The sequence below is a fragment of the Protopterus annectens genome, chromosome 1.part0 (genome assembly GCF_019279795.1).
Source record: "Protopterus annectens isolate FY-2018-M chromosome 1.part0, PAN1.0, whole genome shotgun sequence".
NCBI classification, from domain to species: domain Eukaryota; kingdom Metazoa; phylum Chordata; order Ceratodontiformes; family Protopteridae; genus Protopterus; species Protopterus annectens.
Window position 1 is genome coordinate 443781412 of NC_056725.1, and position 21085 is coordinate 443802496.

The following is a 21085-nucleotide window of genomic DNA, read 5'->3' on the forward strand; positions in this document are numbered from 1 at the left end:
TAATGTGACATGCCATTGATCTAATTGTCTCTTTTTTGTCTACTCCCATTCTTTATCTCTCCTTTTTTTTAATTGCTGTTGAAAACAAACTAATCATCAGCACAGGGAGGTAGACTGACTACTGGGGTTCAGCTTGCCATACCTCCACATGTGGCTGCAATGGCACAACTACAGGCAGCACAGACACCCAGCACATCTGAGTCACAACCTGTCAGTGTTGCCTCCATGACTCATGCCCTACTTGTTCCATCTGGGTCAGGTAGTTCTGCCAGTGCTGCTGGTGCAGTGGTAGTGGAGATGATCAACTGGCAGAAGCTGACAGGACAGGTGGATGTTATTATGGAGAGGGGCCTCAATGCCTGAATCTGCAGGACTGAAAAGGTACTGTGTGTCATATTACCAAAATGATGCCACATCAGACACTGACCCAGAAAACTAACACAGGAGACAGTGATGACAGTTCTGATGGTTAGGACTAGATTTTCACTGTTCTCAAGCTGCATATGGATGCGCATCCAAGGTACCCTACCAATTCCCATTCATGGTGTCCCCAACCTTTTGTCTCCATCGCCATCCCTGTCTGTCTTGTATGTCCTGAATTTCTGCACCTGTTAAATAACCTACCCTATGTACCTGACCCTGTCATTCCCAAGCACCTTCCCTAACATTCCTGTCTCTACAAAAAAAAAAAATGCTCCACAGCCATAGCTCTCTACTTTGGCTATTTGTCATCTTGACACACTTGATTTGGTTCAGCTGGCTATGTAATATTATTTTGTTGTTGTCACCCATCCCTGGTGTGGTGACTCTCAAAAATCATGAAACCGTGTATACAATAATACATTTATGGTGTGAAGAAGTAGACAGCTATGGTGCTCTCCCAACACCCTTCTGCAAACTCCTGTATTCTAACCCCTGTTTCCTACCCATTGCTTGCAACCCACATTTTCACCACTGTCCTATTATCCCCTTTTTCACTTGTTTAATCTGATCAAAAATAGAATCACACACAGCACACATGCCCAGAAATGGCCTGTGGAAAAGCTTCCACTTTTTGTCCTCAGCATTAGCATGGAGGTTGGCATCGCACAACAATGTTGAGTGATGGTGAATGCCATTCAACTTTCTGTGGCAAAATATGAAGATTTTAATTTCAGCCCCAGTAGTCTGGTTACTATCAAGCAAATGTTCTTAAATCTGCTGTGCCATGAGAATGTAGAGTAAAAGCAAAATAACAGCACTACTGTGAAACAGTTACTGTAACAGTTCTTCAGCAGCTGGGTGTAATGAACTAAACATTCCTATGGTATGTTGAGATAATTCCTCTCTCTGTAGACTGATATTTTTGCATAGCATCATGGGATCACTCACAGCTGTAGGTCAAATTATTTTTTCATGATGTGTTATATTTCTAGCATATAGTTACTGCAAATATCTGTGTTTCTCTCTGTTTACAACATTTCATTAACATGCCTTTTGAATAGTGCAGCAAGACACCACTTGCCATAGGGTTGAACCCCTGACAGGGAGACAGAGTAAGCCACTCTTATCCGGCTTATGTCTTAAAGTTGGTCCCACTTTCCTACTCCTCCTTTTTCCCTATAGCAAGTACGGTATTGTAACAGAGCATGAACGATTAATAATGAGGAAAGAATAACAGTAACATACTATAAAGATGGTCCTACATGTACCATAAATAATGCTGTTGCTATTCCTCTCTCCATCTGTTCCTCTTTTCTCTGTTCACCAGTTCTGCTTCAGTAAGTTTTTAATGTCCTTCAATCGTGCTATTTACCATGTGAAGTAGGAGTTCTTTTGTGGTGCATGGAATAATGCTCAGATCTGTAAACAGATTTTTGCATACTTTCAAGGGTTCTAATCCAGGCATTAGCTAAGTGTTACTGACTGTTTTTGTTACACTATTTTATGTGTAGCAGTTGCCTACATATTGTTTTGAGCCAACATTATCCTGCTTCTGTCATAAGCTACTTGCCTCCCTCTCCCCTTGCTGATGTATCATTCCCCTTCTGTGTCATTAGTGTTCCTCCTATGCAGTTGTTCAGTTTCTGGCACTGAGCAAAAACTGTTACTGAGGCTAAGTGGAAGTAAACAGCTTACGGTCAAATCTTGTGAATTACTGTGGTGCCCTTTGAATTGCTGTGCTTAGCTATGTATAGTCTGGTTAATCTACATTTCAACAAACTGAAGAGTTGAATGTACAGCTTACAGTTGTCATGAGGGTAATGAAGACTAATATATACATTCACCTTTTCTGCAATCTGTTGTCAAATGGGAACTTTGTGAAGTATGACTTCTTACATGGTGTGTTTAGATAATACTTAGTTCAGTAGAGATTTCTTGCAATACTCTCAAGGTGCAAATCCAGATGCATGCCAAACTGTTTCTGAAGGTTTTGTATGACTTTTGTGGGTGTAAATGTTAGCTACACCTTTTCTTAACATGTCATTATGCTATTGCTATACTAATGTACCTGCTCCCTATTGTGAATCCTCCCTTCTACAGACCATGCATGAGTAATTACGTTGATAAAGTGAAAAGTAGCACAACACACATATATGCAGAAAAGAAGACTGAATATGTTATTATGTCTGTGCTGTGTATTCCTGTCACCAATTCTCTACCTCTTCCCACCACTTCTGTGTCATCCAATAAACCCAACTGATTTGCAGCTGTTTCCATAAGCCATGTTTTCACCAGTAATAATATGCTTTTTCCTCATGTGTTTGAAAATGCACCTTTGGCATACAAATAAGGATTGACTAACTGCAGCTGTCATGGCAAATGTGTAAAACATAACACCTGAAACATGATCATAACACATATCTGTTCTGCATTTCATTAAATTCACACATGGTTGTACATGTATAATGCTTCTTTGCATGAAAGTCAGCACAGAGCACCATAGCCTACTGCTAATTTTCATTATAAGTTCAACACCTCAAGATATGATTACGCATACACATACTTTGCCAACAGCAGAGCAACTGAGCATCACAGTACTGCACTTCAGGCAGAGAGTAAAATAAAGTTACAAAAAATAATTACTTGTTTAGGTTGTAGAACATCTGCATGTCTATATTGCATTTTGAACTGGATTTTAGAGTGATGTTGACTCATTTAAGTCAGTCTGTTAATGTATATCTGCACTCCAGTGGTTACACTTGCAACTGTGTTACAATGTTGGCTAACATATTCACACATAATCTATCACTGTTATTTTGCGGTGCAGTGACCTATTTAGGAAGTGTCTGTTTGCCTTGTCAATGCCTATTGTCCAAACATGAGACATGACAAGTGTGCAATCATTCTGGAATGAACTGGCAGGAATGCTTGATGGGTAATCCACAGGTTTACAACTGTGATTATCACTGGCATCCCATACTGTGATGCAAGTACATGTCCCTCACAGTAACACAATTTACATGAAGAACAGTATATAAATCTTAGCAATGAAGTATGTCATTATGTAGGACAATCATAGGTCTGTTAGGTTGGCTTGTTCACGCATACACATTTGTACCAGTCCGTGCATACACATCTGTCCCAAAACCTGTGATGCACAGTAAAAACACCTCCAATCAGTGATTTTTTTGCTAACTAGAAATTTGCTTTTTCACATTATTAAATTCAAATTTCTCCTGCGGTACTTTTGACTAATACTGTGCTGTCTAGATTATCTCAATAGATAGGTAAGAAGTTCAATTCTCAGTGTGGGAAACTTGTGTATGTATTTCTTGGGGGTGTGTAATGATAGGTTAGTAATGCTTCATTGTCAAAGGTGCAATGTCCACTTTAACTGAGAAGAATGCATTTAACTTTGCACACAGCTCCCTCCGCAATATATCCCACTTTTAACACAAGCACCCTCTCTGCAACACAGAGATGATGTCATCCTCTCAAAAGTGCACTCTCTGTTCTTCAAAAACAGACTTCTTCTGTGCCACTCGTGACTACTATTGTGCCCTCTAGATTCTGTAACTAGATAGGCAGAAGGTTGAGTTTTCACCATGGGGAACTTCTGTATATGGTTGCACTATCAAATAGATATAGCTTTCTGAACAGACATGTTGTATCAACTTCCTGTAGGGAAATAAATGTAACCTGGGTGAATATTTCACCAACCCCTGATCTAGATTTACCTCAAACATCTTCTCTGCAACACAGTGATGAGGTCATCCCATCAAACGTGTACTCTGTCCCCATAACGTAAATGTGAACTAATGCATTATTATGTCTGCATTGCTTGTGTCTAATACTGTGTGCTCTAGACTGTGTAACTGGTTAGGTAGGTGGTTCAAATCTGACAATGGTGAACTTGGGTGTCTGTGTGGTTCTAGTGGAAGTAAACCTTCAACAACAAATGTGTTGTATCTACTTCCACTCAGGAGAAAACTTTAACTTTGGACATAATGCCTAATGCAGGTTATCCGATTTTTAACAAAATATCTTATCTGCAATACATGATGAGGTCATCCTGACAAAAGTGCACTCTCTCCTCTTAAGAGTCACACTTGTTTTGTGGCACTTGCAGCTAATACTGTGTTCTCTAAACTATATAACTAGAAATGTATCTGACAGTGGATAAGTGGTGTGTGTTGTTTTAATGTCAGTTATGTATAACTTCCTGAACAGTGGCATGAGAGGATTCCCCCATCCCCTTATGCCATAAACTCTTCACTCCATTCCACTGATGAAGTCAGCATGTCAAAATTGCAGACTGCACCCTTACAACTCACAGTTCTCCAGTGGTGTTTGCAACTAATTCTGTGTTCTGTATATTGTGTAAATAGACAAGTAGGCAGTTTGAATCCAACACTGGGTAAATAATGGCAGTGAGTGTACTGTCATATATAATTTTGCCCCTTATCTAAAATTTCACTTAGGTGATATATTTTGCCTGGCAGAGAATTACCCTATAGATTTGTATTACCCACAGCCATTAAACATTTTTGGAAACACAATGCTATCAAAAAGAACCTTAACAATATGGTTACATGAGTTACTCTGTGGTACTGGCTGTTAATACTGTACTTTTTAGATTGCATAAATACAGAGGGCAAAGGTTTGAATTCAGCAATGATGATCTACTGCCCATGGGTGTTGGCCTGTTGTGCTGTGTAAAGAAGGCTTGTAATGCATGTAGTATATGTAGATATGTAGTGTTAACTGTGCACTTCAACTGTCTTCATACATTTCTAAAAGATCACCATATGTAAGAATGGTGATGTCATCCATTCAAATGTGCACTGTCACAACTGTATAAGAACATCTCATGGTGTGAGTAATTCAGGCAGTGTTCTGTGCCTTGTGATCTTAGGTAGTCTGTTCAAATTCATCAGTTACTCATTTTACTCACTTATGTCAGTATATCTGTGAATGTGCAGGTAAGTAACAATGTTGTCACCCGGCTATCAGCTGTGTACATGTATGGTCAGAGATTCCTATTATAATGCATTTTGCTCCTTTTCACTCTTAAATGCTTTCTTTGATAATGAGATGCCATGAGATGATATTTGTCCTTCCCATGAGAACAATTAAGGCTTTTCTTGTGGTGTGAGGGAATGATACTATGTTTTGTATGCTTGTGCCTTAGTAAGGCATGTGTTTGAATCCATGATTCTCCATACATTGTGCCTGTTTGCCATTCTCCCATAACAGAGCCAACTATATCATACATCTAGTGTGCCTGGGTATACCTAGCAGCAAGCAATGTTGTGTGAGAAACACACATTTATCAACGCTACTTTAAAGAAATGACAGACACACATCTCCCTTTCAGCATAAAATAATACCACAGTTTCAAAGACCAAACTATCTCACACTTGTAGCACCAGTGGCACAGTGGTGTGTTCATTCTTTTCAATATCATGTAGCTTTTGTCATCACTTAGTCAGGTAATCAAAACCCACATTGGCTGACTGTAAGCATTGCCTGTCCTAAAACTGTTGTGCATAAATAACATCCACAAGTGTTGTAATGTGTACAGTTACAGTGGAATAACTCTTCCACTTTCTTTTTATCTCATACAAATTGCAACACAATCATATGATGCAATAACTTCCCATAGGTGGCATCTCAAATCTTTGTTAAGGTTTCCACTGTGGTGCATGTGATTCATAGACATGTTTTTAGTTTGTGGACTTGCATAACTTGTTGTTCATTTCCAGCCAAGAGTAATATTCTATGAATGCATTGACATTACCCAAACAACACTACATGAATTTATTATTCTCAACTTTTATTTATTTATTATATATTTGTGTTGCTTACATGCTTTTATGGCAATATTCTCTGTGATGTATTGTGAACATGCCCAGTATAATCCTGTATTAAACGTGCTCCATTTACAAATGGACCTTGAAGTGCTGCAATGTCATCAGATCTGTGTTGCCATTTGTCACTTATGTATTTTGATTGTTATTATATTACTGTTTATGATGCACATATATTTAAAACACATGCTAGTCTAAGAAAAAAAAACAAAAAGCACAATTATGGGACTCCAAGTTGTTTTTTGGCGCCATTCACTTTAATCTTCTGTGAACTTCCAGAAAGAAAATCACCATCCATCCATACCTGTTTAAGTACTATTCAATCACAATTAATTTACATACATAATTGATGGCAATGAACAGATCATCTGTAAAGTAGAATTTGCCACTTATAAATTTGTTTCAATGAAAGTAAGTTCCCATTTTGCCATAGTCAGATTTGCATAGGCCCCATGCACCCCGAAACTTGCCTATAAAATTTATCATTGAATTTGAAAAAGTTGTTCATTGAATTGGAAAAACAGTTTTGTAAACAGTTCTCCATAAGACTTACTATTAAATTTGTTTTTACTTAACAAAGGGAGCATAATGTTTAATGTCAAAAATGTTCAATTCCAAAGTGTATAATGATTGTAGTTGTAAAGGAAGCAACCAAGGAAGCAATGTCGAGGGTTGTAATTCTAAGCTGTTCCAATAGATGTGCCAAGAGTCTTTTAAATAATGCGAATAATACGAACGTTGTACTATTGATTAAAATCTATCTAAATCAAATGATTTATTTTCTTCTATTGGGGGTTGAGATAATTGGCCTAAAAAAGGGGATCAAAACAGGTTTTTTTTTAGTTTTACCAAACATGTTTCCCATTTTAGGAAATCTGTAAGAGAAGAAATTCATATTTGACAAGTTGTGTATCTGTATTTCATTGAATTTATAGGGAACTGCCCCTACCCATCTCTTTCTGTTTCTCAGCCTTCCCTTGGGTTTGTTCTGAACCACTTTGTTCCAAGTTGGCCCACATTTGTTCCCCTGGAATTTCATGACTTTCATTATTTGAACACTACAAAATTGCTTCTACCACTGTTGGTGAATTTGGAACTAACTAACATTTTTTTTTTGATTTACATAAGTTATGACAATGTACTTAAAAATTTTTCAAGTTCCATATATAGAAAGACCGTTATCCAGAAATATTTAAATATGCTGTTTAACACAGACAAATGCCTGGTGCCAAAGCCATGGAATAAAACTCAATGCTAAACATTCATTATAATACCCTTTATAAAACTGTCAATCCAAGTTAATTACATCATCGATAAAACTCCCTGAAGAGTCAACTGACTACTAAGGGATCTGGGAACATATGAAGATAGCAATCTGGCCATTGAACAACACATAGCTAAGATAATAAGAAAATCATTCCATATCGTCCAACTTATAGGTAAGGGTATAGCATCCAGGTCCAAGGAAGTTATAGCATCACTCTACTCAGGCTTTATTAGACCTGTCACTGAATACAATGTCCCCTTTGGCATGTATCTAACTAGACACTTGCAATGGCTGGAACTTCCAAAGAGGTTTCTTGCAAGGAGGATTTAGGGCATGAATACACTATCCTACATTGATTATCTAAAGGCTCAATCTTTGTATTCAGTCTCCTAGTGGCTGCTGAGATAGCACCTTTGCCTGGCTTACAGGCCTTCCTTAGACCCAACATGGATCTCCTGCACATGTGCAATACAAACACCAGAAATATTTGATCAAGGAAAATGACCTTTGCTTGTGACATAAATAGAACATACTGGAGAGACTATGTGTCCCAAAGGATGCTCACGCTATGGAATAAGCTCCTCATCCAAGTAAAATAAATAGAGTTCAGCCCTGATCCTTTTCAAACAAAACATTGACAACTGGATAGGAAATTGTAAATTTACTCTCAGTTCAGCCCCCATCTCCCTTATGTACAGAGGCTACCAATAAGAAAAGTATTATCCTAGCTAACTAATATCCCCCCATACAAATCCTTAGCTACCTACCTACTAACATGCTCCCCATAGGATACCTGGGACACAAATGGTTTGGGGTGCATGGCTTGGCTTGTAAGGACCCTAAAGGTCATTAACCTAGTAACAAGCTATGAAACTATGAACACCCTATGAACCTATGAACATGTGTCAATGTAAAATACCACCAACTATCCAATAACACATTTTAAAACATGTCACTGTTGGCTGTGCATGACACAGCTCCTGCACATCTCTTGCCTTATTTGTACACAGTGGAGTGAAGGATATAGCAATACAGTCAGTTATCACACATACATTCCCTGTCATATTTAATAACTGCACTGTATGAAAATGTCTCATAATGTATCTACTGTCCTTGCTAACTATTAACTTGGCATGTTATCGACATTAATATCATGTTTGATCCCCTTTCTTGCAATGTTGCATTGTGACCCTCTCATATCCATTGTTAACATGTCCATTTTTAAATTAAGTACATGGGTAAACAGTTGAAAACAGGATTATTTATTATCACCATCAATATGGGCATCTTCCTATTGAAAAATGTTTCTTTCTGGCACTGCCGCATTTGAATGCATTAACTGAGTACATTTTTCTATTTATCCTCCTCTCATAATTATCTCTGTACTGTTCACATTGTATGCTGTGCAAATTATCCCAGTTGCATATCCACTGCATCTACATGCTTCAAAATCACTTTCCTTTACTTCATATAAGCTGTATGCGTGTGCTCACATAATGTATTTACCTATAGGAAAGTATTTTTATTTACATTTTGTGCTCATGCTTCCAGCACTGGGTTGTGGCTGACAACACTGATACTGCCCATGAAATGGTGTTTAGAGTCATAAGTGCAAAGAGTAGCATGCATTTTCAATGTATATGTTGATCGCTCTAATGCACTGCAATTGTGTAGGCTTGGAGGAAAAACCTACATAACTGTTGTTGAATCCCAGGGTGTATGCTTTAAGGATTGTGAAGTTTTTCACAGGGCATAACACTTTTTTTATGTTAAAAGTCTGTGTACACTTCATGACAACTTACCTGATGTTTTTTTTTTTTGTCAGTGCACTTCAGCAAAGGGTTTTTTTTTTCATTTCTGACAGCGATTTTTGTGTATTATTTGTATTTTTACTTTTGAAAGGGGACTGTGTGGGGATATGTAAGTGTTTGTGTTACTTTTGAACACTTGTTTGACAACTTACCTTCCAACCAACTGATCTTGCTGATCAGCATTATTAAGCTGAATATGGCATTAGCTGTATAGGTTCATAGGTTCATAGGTGTTTACTAGGCTAATGACCACAAGGGCCTTTTTAAGCCTTACTATGCATCCCAAATCTCTGAAAAGTTCTGATACCCTTGATAAGTGTAAGCATGGGCCTGGGAGATGAACCATTTACAGGTTATCTGTTTGCATTAGAGACATAGGTGCCAAACCAGGGATAAATTTCCAGTTTCCTATCCAATTGTTCAAGTTGTACTTGAATTGGGTTAGGGAGGAACTCTGCTTCACATGGATTAGGAGCCTGTTCCATAGATGGGGTAGTCTCTGAGATACATACCTATCTCAGCACAAGATCTGGTACCTCGGCCTCTTGCCTTCAAGGATACATACATCAGTATGAATTCCACATTTATACCAGGTTCATTCATTAATTATTCCATTATTTAATCATCCTATTTCCCTTGCATTTCTTAAAATATTCCATTGCCTTAAACTCTTTTTAAAGTGACTCATACTTATTTTGTTAAATTATACAAAATCTAACTTCATTTTTAACTATCCTAATGCAAACATTTAATACAAAATATTTAATACAAAATTATTTACTTCAGATACAGCTGTACATATTAATAAATACATCATATAATTTATTCAAATTTATCTAAATATGAACAGTTTAAATATAATCTACCTCAAAGTTTAACCCTCTGGGTGTCAAGGTCCCATAGTTTAAAATCATTTTACTTTCAAGCAAATTAAATTTCTGTTTAAGCTCACCACTTTTTACTTGAAATGGTCTTGCCAAAACACTAAAGAAGAAAGTGGAATCATCTCCCCCATGTGCTTTACAAAAATGATCTGCCACAGGACTCTTATAGATTTTATTCCGAATATCTCCCAAGTGTTTTAAAATTCTGATTTTGACAGCTCTTTTTGTTTGGCCTAAATACCATTTTATTCTCTCACATCCACATCCAGTGGCATACACTACACCACATGAACTGTACATAAACCTATTCTTACTTATAAATTTACGTCCATTAATTAAACTACCTGAAATATTTCTAATTTTCTGACAAGCCTTACATTTTCCTCAAGAAAAAGAAGCCCATAGTTCTATTTTCTGAAACATGTAAAGGCTTATTTTAAATCCCTTAAGATTGGAATATCTTCCATATATTCCTTATTTACTTTATCAAAATAAACTTTTAAATATAGCTTTCTATAGAATTTTTTAATATCCAACAAAATTTCAGCCAAAGTGGGGAACTTAGTTGGAACAAACTTCGTTACCATACTTAACAAACTGACAACATTATCAGTGAGCTGCATATCAGACAAATTGACAATTTTTAAACTGCTATTCAAATGGACATTAGTTTCAGGTAGTTCGATAGTATCAGACAAATTGACATTTTTTAAACTACTATTCAAGTGAACATTAGTTTCGGGTAGTTCATTAACCCCACTATTTCTGCTGTCAAAGCCAAAAAACTTGGCTCAACAGAATTGTCAATAACATTTGTCAAAAAGTCACCTTTGCTTGATTTTTTTTCAGTACTTTCTGCCCCTCAGATGATTTTTTTTCTTCCTTTCTGTTGGTTGCCGTAATGGGATACATCTCCATCCACCCCTGGGGACAAATTTGAAGTGGTGTTCACTCCTGATGACTCAATGTTTTCAAAAGAAATGCTCTTTTTGGATAGTGTCTCTAGAGCTTAACGTCCTGCTTCCCAACCTGTTGTTTCCACAACGTTGCACTCACTGCCAAGAAAAAATGGTTCCGCTGCTGAAATCATTCATGTCACACACAAGCTTTCTTTTTTTGTGGACTATCACATCCAACTGGGCTTTATCAAGTTTTACCTTGATCTCACCCATCTTGCTAATAAAAACTCCCTCAACAGAGTCAGTTTTCAGTCTCTGTTGCAGATTAACAATCTGCTCCTGCAACTTACTGTTGGTACATGCATCTCTCTTAATCAGTATACGAACCCATTCCAATGAACACTGCAGCGATGCTCTCCTCCACTCTTCCTGCAAGTCCTGCTCCTCTTCAGTAAAGTCCCAAGCAGGAAGCTTACCAATTCTTAGCCCACGAAGAACAATTTTTAATTCAACATACTTTTCGAGTAAATTAGTGTCAAAAACATATTAATTTCCTTAGTCATCAGTCATTGCAACTACTCAAATTGTGCACAACTGTCCGTAGTTTCAGAAACTCTTTGAAACTTTCATCTAAGCATACGGAATGCCATAAACCCAATATCAACTCTCTCATGATTGGTGAGAAGGATGAAAATTTTGAAACAAAATATATATCATGCCCTTGATATGTAGGTTTCAAATTTGTACTCCTATTTTTACTTACTACTTGCCCTCTATTTCTAATTTGAAACCTTTCACCTGTTTGTAGGTTCTTCAAATTACAATCAAAACTCTCTCTATCATAACCCCTTATCAATAACCTATCCCTTGTATCCAACAAAAATGATGGCTTATATTTCTCCTCAGAAGTATTTCGAGCAATTCTCTTAAATTCCCCTAAAGGCAAAGAACTAATCAAATGTGGAGGTTGCATACTTGTGGCAAAAAGAAAGTTGTTGACAGCTGCGGGCTTCCTAAATGGCTTGTATTGAATAGCATGATGTTCATCCACATAGAATTCAATATTCAAAAACTGTATAGCAGTGTTACCAAAATATGTTGAAAACTTAAAACCATGTGCATTTAAATTTAGTCTCTCAATAAATTGCTCAATGTTTGTATTAGGATAGTTAAAAGTGAAGTTAGATTTTGTATAATTTAACGAAATAAGTACGGGTCACTTTAAAAAGAGTTTAAGGCAATGGGATATTTTAAGAAATGTAAGGGAAATAGGATGATCAAATAATTGAATAATTAATGAATGAACCTGGTATAAATGTGGAATTCATACTGATGTATGCATCCTTGAAGGCGAGAGGCCGAGGTACCAAATCTTGTGGTGAAAGTAAAGAATCCATTTATTACCTCCGCTGCTGTGTTTTTTTCTTATTTTGTGATTAGAAATGTTTTATAATACATACCTATCTCTCCAGCAGGTCCTATTTATATCACAGGCAAAGTTTAAGTCTTTAAAACGAGTAATTCTTGTACTGTTTTTTTTGTGGATATATAGGAGTTCCATCAGAGTGGGGTCTGACAATTCCCTGTATGCCAGGCATAGATCTCCCCTCAAAAGCTGGTAGGAGGCAGAATACAGGGATAGGGCCTTGAGACAGTCTGCATAGGACATATTACTTACACCCTGTAAACTTTTAGTGAGGAACCTCTGTGGACATTCCAGTTGTTGGATATGCCTGATTAGGTACATACCAAATGGTGCATTATACTCAATGATAGGTCTGATGAATGCCAAATACAGTGGAACAATAACTTCCTTGGACTTAGATGCCATACCTTTGTTTATAATTTGCGCAACATAGAATGATTTCCTCACCACTATACACATGTGATGTTCAAAGGCTAAATTACTATCTATGTGTGCCCCTAAGTCCCAGACTACTGGGTCAGCTCTAAGGGGTGTGTTATCAATATGATAGTTGCAGGGATGGATAACTTCCCAAAGGAAACTATTATGCATTTCTTTGCATTTAGTTTTAGTCCATGGCTCTGACACCAGTTATTTGTCTGTGTCAGACCCTCCTGGAGAACACTTGTATCAGTGTGAGATTCAATAACAGCTCCTAATTTGCAATCGTCTGCAAATTTAGTCAGCCAAAGACAACTGACATTGGCCTTGACTTCTGAGAATAAATGCCAAAGAGGAGCAGTCCAAGGATTGATCTTTGAGGAACTCCACCTGTGACTGGCTTCTTTGTAGAGGTGAACTCCCCAATTCTACCTTCCTGGGTCCTGTCTGTGAGTCAGATGGCTATCCACCTGGTAACATACGGGTTTGTACCTAACCTCTTGACTTTGCCAACAATGCCTGAGTGAGGTATTGTGTCAAATGCCTTGGCTAGGTCAAGGTAGGCAGTGAGAAAGTTTTTGCCCTCGTCCATTGCTTTGATGACCTTCTCAAAGAAGTCCACCAGGTTGAGTAGGCATGATCTACCCTTGACGAAACCAAACTGGGTTGAGTCCAGTGTCTGGAGGTACTATATCTCTATTGATCATCTACATGATAATTATTTCCATGGTTTTACATATAAGACTAGTGAGACTTATGGGTCTGTAGTTTCCAGGGTCTGTAGATGGCCATCTTTGTGCAGAGGGATGACTGTTGCCTTTCTCCTTTCATGAGGCACAAAGCCTGCTTGGAGGCTACAGTTAAATAGTAATTCCAGAGGCCCTGACAGATCATGTTTTATGCTATTTAGAAGGTATACTGAGATATTGTCTGGGCTTATTGATGCAGTGGTCTTGGTCTTAGAGAGCGCATTAAGGACCTGTTACCTAGTGATAGTAGGGGGAGTTATATTTGATGATATTTCCTGAGGGAAGGTTGAGGGGGAAAGAAGAGTAAAGTTGGAGCTGAATTTATCAGCCAAGAGGTTTGCTTTGTCTTCTGGCTCAATATAGGTGGCTCCATTTACAATGAGCTCTGCACACAATTGTGTATTGCCTTTAAGGTTGGGGACATAGCTAAAGAATGATTTGTGGTTGTCCTTAGCCTGGGAGGCCAAACATATCTCAAATATGGCTTTGGCAGATGTTATTTGTCCTCTGAGTTATTTGTTTAGTTTGATGAGAGTGTTTTTATCCTTCTGGGTGCTGCAGCTCCTAGGTTTTGTCATGGTTTTCTTCCACCTTTTATACATCTGACTGATTTTGTAATTCCACCAGGGTGGCTTGTTTTTTGAGTTAGTTCTGTACTTCTTCCTGGTGGGTAGAGCTGCCTCTGTGCAGCTATTAACATGCTTGCACAGGGTTTCTGTGAACATTTCTGCAGAGTCAGAAGTGTTCTCAGGGTTTATAGGGGCTTGAAATTTTGCCAGGTTCTCACTTAATAGCAGGAGGTTAGCTTTGGAATAATTCCTGACTATTCCCAGTTGAGCTGGGGGTCCAGGTTTTATTTTTACTTCAAAGGAGACCATTTTGTGGTCTGACCTTACCAGGGAAGGCATTATAGTAGGAGATGTGCAGCAGTCTCCCATATTAGTGAGGACCAGATCCAGTATGGTTGCACCCCTGGTTGGTGTATTGACTATCTGGACCAGGGAGTTTGTTTACAAAATCCATAAATATACATTTGATGTCATATAGGAGTCCCAGTTAATAGTGGGGTAATTAAAGTCACCCATGAATATGGTATTGGGTTGGATGGTTAGTGTTTATAATAAGTTTAAATACATGGTGTGGGTTTCCTGGGTCATAGAGGGGGACCTATAGCTTACAAGGAAGTGGTATTGGATTTTACCTATGGTGATTTGAACATGGAGCAGTTCAAGTGCATTGTCTTCTTTAACCAGCATTGAAGTATATTTATTTTTGATGTAAATAGATGCACCTCCACCTTCAGTCCCTATCTGTGAAGTACCTGGTCTAAATGTGTGGAAGGCATTATAACCTTACACTGTTGGTTTGCTCTCCATGGCTTTAAAACATGTCTCAGAGACCGCATAGACATCAGCATTCTCTAGGGTAAAGAGAGCTTCTAGGGAGTGGAGTTTTTTGTTTAGATTCCTAGCATTGAGCAGTAATACTTTTACATTTTCTTGGTTTTGATTTGCTATGTCAGAAGTACTTTCCGTTTGGCATTGCCTAAAAAAGGCAATATGGGGGAAGACAATGTTTTAGCTAATATTCAAAAGCTTAGAGGAGAGAGGTGCAGACCTTCCATGGCAAAGCAGTGTGGTCTGTTGATCATCTCCTTCCATGATGACAAATATTACACCCCCTTAGAATGACACCAGAAACTAAGCCAATTATTAAAGTCAATCATCTTTTGTTCATATTGTGGCATCATCCTTGGAGAAGGTATAATGTTGCTCAGTGCTAGGCTCATACCAGCCTGAGACATATATTCCTAGAGCTCTATGACGTCTCTCTTCATATAGTCTAGGGAGGTACATCTCAGGTCATTTACTCCCACATGGAGTATGACTGATTCATATTGGTAACTGTCGTCTAATAACCTGAGTGCATGCATAATGTGGTGGATCCTAGCCCCTGATAAGCAACTGACTTTTTCCTTATTTTGCCTGGTGAGAGGGACATCAGTGTATCTCACGATGGAGTCTCCAATAACTAGAATGTTGGATTGTGTGTTGACTTGCATTATGGGCTTAGAGGTAGAGGCTCCATGAGATGTAGCTCTATGTGTTGATGTGGGTGTTGTTTTGAAAGAGTGTGTTTGGGGATGGCTGAGGGTATTTCTTGTGTGTACTTCATCTAGGAGTATGTGTGCTTTGTCTAGGAGAAAGTATGAATCATTACATGCATGGTTCAGTTTTGGTGCATGTTGTTTGTGCTAATACAACCATAATTATTAATTTTCCACACAGATTGTATGCCATGAGTCACAAACTGGTGAATTGTGGACCTAGATTATAGAGATTTTGCATTCTTACTGCATACTTGGCATCCTCCAGGCTTATTTTGTATACTAAATCCTAAATTGCACTACAGTGGGGAAAGTGCACATTCCCTGATCTCCCCGTACTGAAACCTCTGTGCAATTTCATTTCTGTTTATTAGTTAGTTCCATAGCTCTCAACCAATCAGAGACAAATCTCAACAGAATCAGGGGAAAATTCAGAAATAATCAGGGACAGTCAGCAACACTTTTAAAATGTTAGTAATATTAATTTGAAACATTAACAGAATAATAAACTGTGAATAGCTATACATTTTCTGAATTAAAATAAATCTAGACATCTAATTATTGTCATTATTTATTAAGTGTAATTCAGCACTTTTTTTCAAAAGTCACCAAATTTGGGAGGGATTAAGAGGGGCAGTGCTAAAATTTGAGTAAAAATCAGGGATGTCCCTGAAAATCAGGGACAATTGAGAGGTATGGTTAGTTTTCAATATTTAAGCTGACAATCATGTGTTCTTGACCATATAAATTTTGACAAAGTAAAATTTCAATAAACTGACATAAACCCTATACATCTTGGCTTGATATCTTTCTATGACACTGAGTAAACAGAAGTGCTCCCTGGTTGCCCTTGAAAATAGGTGATTTTACCTATTGGACTTACCTAGTTAACAGAAAAATTAAATGAGATTGCCTTCAGTTACCCTCCAAACTCCAGCCTGCATTCTTTTCTCAACATGTTGCAGAGCTCCCTATCATACAAATGCTCATTTAATCTAGAAGAGACTGGATATGCATGGAATAGGGCAAATTCATAGGATCATAGGTTTATACTAGGCTAATAACAGCCAGAGTTTTTACAGTCCTAGCTGTGTAACCCATCTTAGTTTTGTCCACAAGTTCCTTGGATGGTTATATGGTGGGTATGTTATTAAGGGTCTATATTACATCTGTGAAAACTCCTTTCAGCAAATGGTTCTTTGCTGAATTATAACCAGCAAAATCTAACTCCCATGAATGACCATTTCAGCAAATTTTTTCCTAGTGGAAAAACGCTTGGCCATCATTGGGAATTTGTCCCTTTCCCCACTGGAATGTGATCTCGGAGCTGATATATTTAGTTGGGTGGAATGAAGCCCCCCACTTTAAAGGGTTTTAAATGTTGTCTGGTTTTAGGTTGGTCAAGCGTCTTTTTCCCCTATGAAAAAATTCGCTAGAATGGCTGTTCGAGGGAGTTAGATTTCTCTGGTTATCATTTGACGAACAGTCATTTGTTGAAAGGGGTTTTCGCGGATGTAATATAGACCCATTAGTAAAGACATAGCGGGGGTATGTTAGCTGAAGATTTGTTTACTTACTGTCAACCTCTGTTTATCAGTAGCATGGGTTGCCAGACCAGGGGTGAATTTGCAATTTCCTGTCCATTGATCAAGGTTTCTTTTGAATAGGTGCAGTGATGAACTCTGCTTCACATAGATGAGGACCTTATTCCAAAGTGCAGGGATCCTTTGAGAAACATATCAGTCTTTACAGCATGTTCTATGTATGTTGCAGGCAAAGTTCAAACCATTCGATCTAGTGTTTCTGGTGTTATCTGTTTTGTGAATGTACAAGAGATCCATCAGAACTGGATCTGAGGATGCCTTATATGCTAAGCATAGATCACTTCTTAGTAACCTGTAGGAGACTGAGTACAGAGATTGAGCCTTAAGGCAATCTGTGTAGGACAGGGTATTCATACCCTGAATTCTCCTGGTGAGGAACTTTTGAAGGCATTTCAACTGTTGCAAGTGCCTGGTTAAGTTCATGCAGGGGGGCATTGTATTCAATGATGAGTCTGACAAAGGCTGAATAGAGTGGTACTGTAACTTTCTTGGACCTGGATGCCATACACTTACTTATGAGCTGGGTTATATAGAATTACTTTTTTTACTATCTTGCCTACATGTTGGTTGAAGGTCAGAGCACTGTCTACATATGTTCCCAGATCCCTAACTACTGGGACAACTCTTAGGGGTGTTTTATCAATGGAGTAATTAGCTTGGGTGGACAATTTCTCAAAGGGTTCTGTAATGCATTTCTTTGTGTTGAGATTTAATCTGTGGCTTTGGCAATAGTCACTTGTTTGTGTTAGACCCTCTTGTAGGATGCTGGTGTCATGGGGGGATCTATGATAGCTCCTAATTTACAGTCATCTGCTAACTTGCTGAGCTAGAGGCCTTTTACATTAGCCTTGACTTCTGAGAAGTAGATGACAAACCAGAGAGAGCCAAACACAGAGCCCTGGGGTACATTGCTGGTAACCAGTCTCATGGTGGGGGTTGTCCACTGATCCTGACTTCCTTGGTCCAATCTATGACCCAGCCAGCAATCCAATAAGTTATATAGGGATTTATGCCTAGTTCTGATTTTTTGCCAGCAATACCTGAGTGGGTTATTCTATTTAATGCCTTGGACAGGTCAAGGTAGGCAGTATGCACTGTTTTCCCCTCATCCATAACCTCTAAGTCTATCAGTTTGAGCGGGCAAGTCATTCCCTTTACAAAGCCAAACTGGTACTGGTCCAGTGTCTGTAGGTTACCAATGTCCTTGTTGATCATTTCCATTGTAATTCTTTCCATGTCTTTGCATAGTAGACTTGTCAGACTGATGGGTCTGTAGTTCCCGGAGTCAGTTGATGGTCCACTCTTATGAAGAGGAATGATGGTTGCAGTCCCCCACTCACCTGACATGTAACCTGTTTTGAGGCTGTAGTTGAACAGTGCCTCAAGTGGTCCTGCTAGGTCATGTTTTAGACTATTTAGTAGGCAACCAGGTATATTGTCAGGGCCCAAAGAAGCAGTGTTTTGGCCTTAGCAAGAGCCACCAAGACTTGCTCCATGTCGATAGCTGGAAGGGGGGGTATGTTAGAAGAATTTCACATGGGGTAGTTGCAGGGCAGTGAGGAATAAAGTTAGAGCTAAATTTATCAGCCAGGAGCTTCTCTATGTCACCCTGGTCAGTGAATGTTGCGCCATTTATCACCAGTTCTGCACATTGCTGAGTGTTATTTTTAAGATCTCTGACATAGCTGAAGGAGTTTATAGTAGTTCATCAAAATTTCAGTTCTGTGAATATGTATTCATTGACCCCTATTCACCAAACATCCTTTTATCGAACGTTCAGATCAGCAAACTTTTTTTCCAAGGCACAGATTAGTTAGCTAGCATGTGGAATTTGCCCTTTTCCCCACTGAAGTGTGATCTCAGAGTAGGTATATATATATATATATATATATATATATATATATATATATATATATATATATATATATATATACATACTTTGGTGTGTTTGTTATATTGCGGTGTGTATCGCTTGGTATGGTGGCCTACTAAATTAATTACCTGGGAAAACATTAATTGATTTGTGCATTCAGTAAAATGGCAGTTCGCTGAATAGGGATCGATGAATAGTTATTTGCAGAAATGGAGTTTTGATGAAATAATATAGACCAAGCTGAAGAAGGCCATGTGATTATCCTTAGCCTGAGAGGCTACCCAGACCTTGTAATTGACTTGTTGTACCTTATTAGTCCTCTTAGTTTCTTGTTTAGTTGAATCAGAGAGCTGTTCTCTCAATGAAAGTTGCTCTTTCTAATTTTGGCCATGACTTTTTTTTTTGTTATATACTCTGCTAAGGTAAGCATTTCACCAGTGGGGGTTGTTTCTGGTGTTAGATCTGTGCTTACTTCTGGTAGGTATGACAGTCTCAATGCAGCCATTTATGTGTTTGTACAGAGTTTCTATAAATAATTCTGCATAGCTGTTTTCTCAAGATTTGGGGGAGCTGTGAATGTTGACAAACTGCCGCTTAATAGGCTGGAGTTGACTTTAGAATAGTTCCTAACTTTTATTTGTTTAGTTGGGTTTTCTGGTTTGAGTTTTATTTCAAGGAAGACGGCCATGTGGTCCAACCTCACCAATGAGGATGTGATATGGGGGTGCAATGCTTTCTTGTGTTGGTGAGTACTAAGTACTATATGTTTGATCCTCTGGTTGGTGTGTGTACTATCTGTTCAGGGTTTTTGTGCTGATAAAGTCCAAGAAACATTGTGACTCTGATTTAGAGGAAGTGTATGTTTTCCATTCTATAGAGGAGTAGTTAAAGCCTCCCATGAATAGGATATTTGGTTTAATGGTGAGCATCTTTAGTAGAGCTAGGTAAAAGTTGTAAGCTTCATAAATAATAGAGGGTAAGCTTCAACAAGTCAGGACATGATAAGGAACCTTGTCTATTGAAAATTGGATGTAAATGAATTCCAAAGCATTATCTTGTTTAACTAGCCTGGAGTTGTTGCTATTGCAGATTGAGGCACCTCCACCTTTAGCCCATATCTATGCTGCAGCTGCTATTATCTAAATGTGTGAAAGGCACTGTAGCTCTGTTTCTTTCTCTTTGCCTGTACTCTGATATCGATCCTTAATAGGGAAGACAATCTCTAGCCTGCATTCCAAATTAATTCTTGACCTCTTCCCATTCTATTACATTTTCATCTCTAATTATTTTCACCTAATGCCTCAGTTCCTTTCCAGTTTTCTCCAGTAATTTCCAGCCTCCTCTTGTCTGTTCTGTGTATCCCTAATCACAGTCATCCCATTCAGCAAAATCACCTTTCTCCATCCTCATGTTCATAGGTTCATAGATAAGTATTGGGCCAGCCAATTTCCCTTAGTGAGAATCACATCATGTACTTCTTGTCTGTGAAGTAAACACCTTAACCATTACACCATCTCCAACCTGAAAATCTTCTAGACTCTGTTGCATATATCCACTCCCATTGCTTCTCTGTGAATTGCTTATAAGTTCATAGGTGTGTACTAGGCTAATGGCCCTGGAGCCTTTACAAACCTAGCCCATAGGATTACCCTGAAATCGTGCCACCCGACCTTAGTTCCCAGTGTGTGTCTCTGTCGCGTACAGCCACTGAAGTGTTTCACTGTCAGAAGCCGATCAATACATTATAAGTGC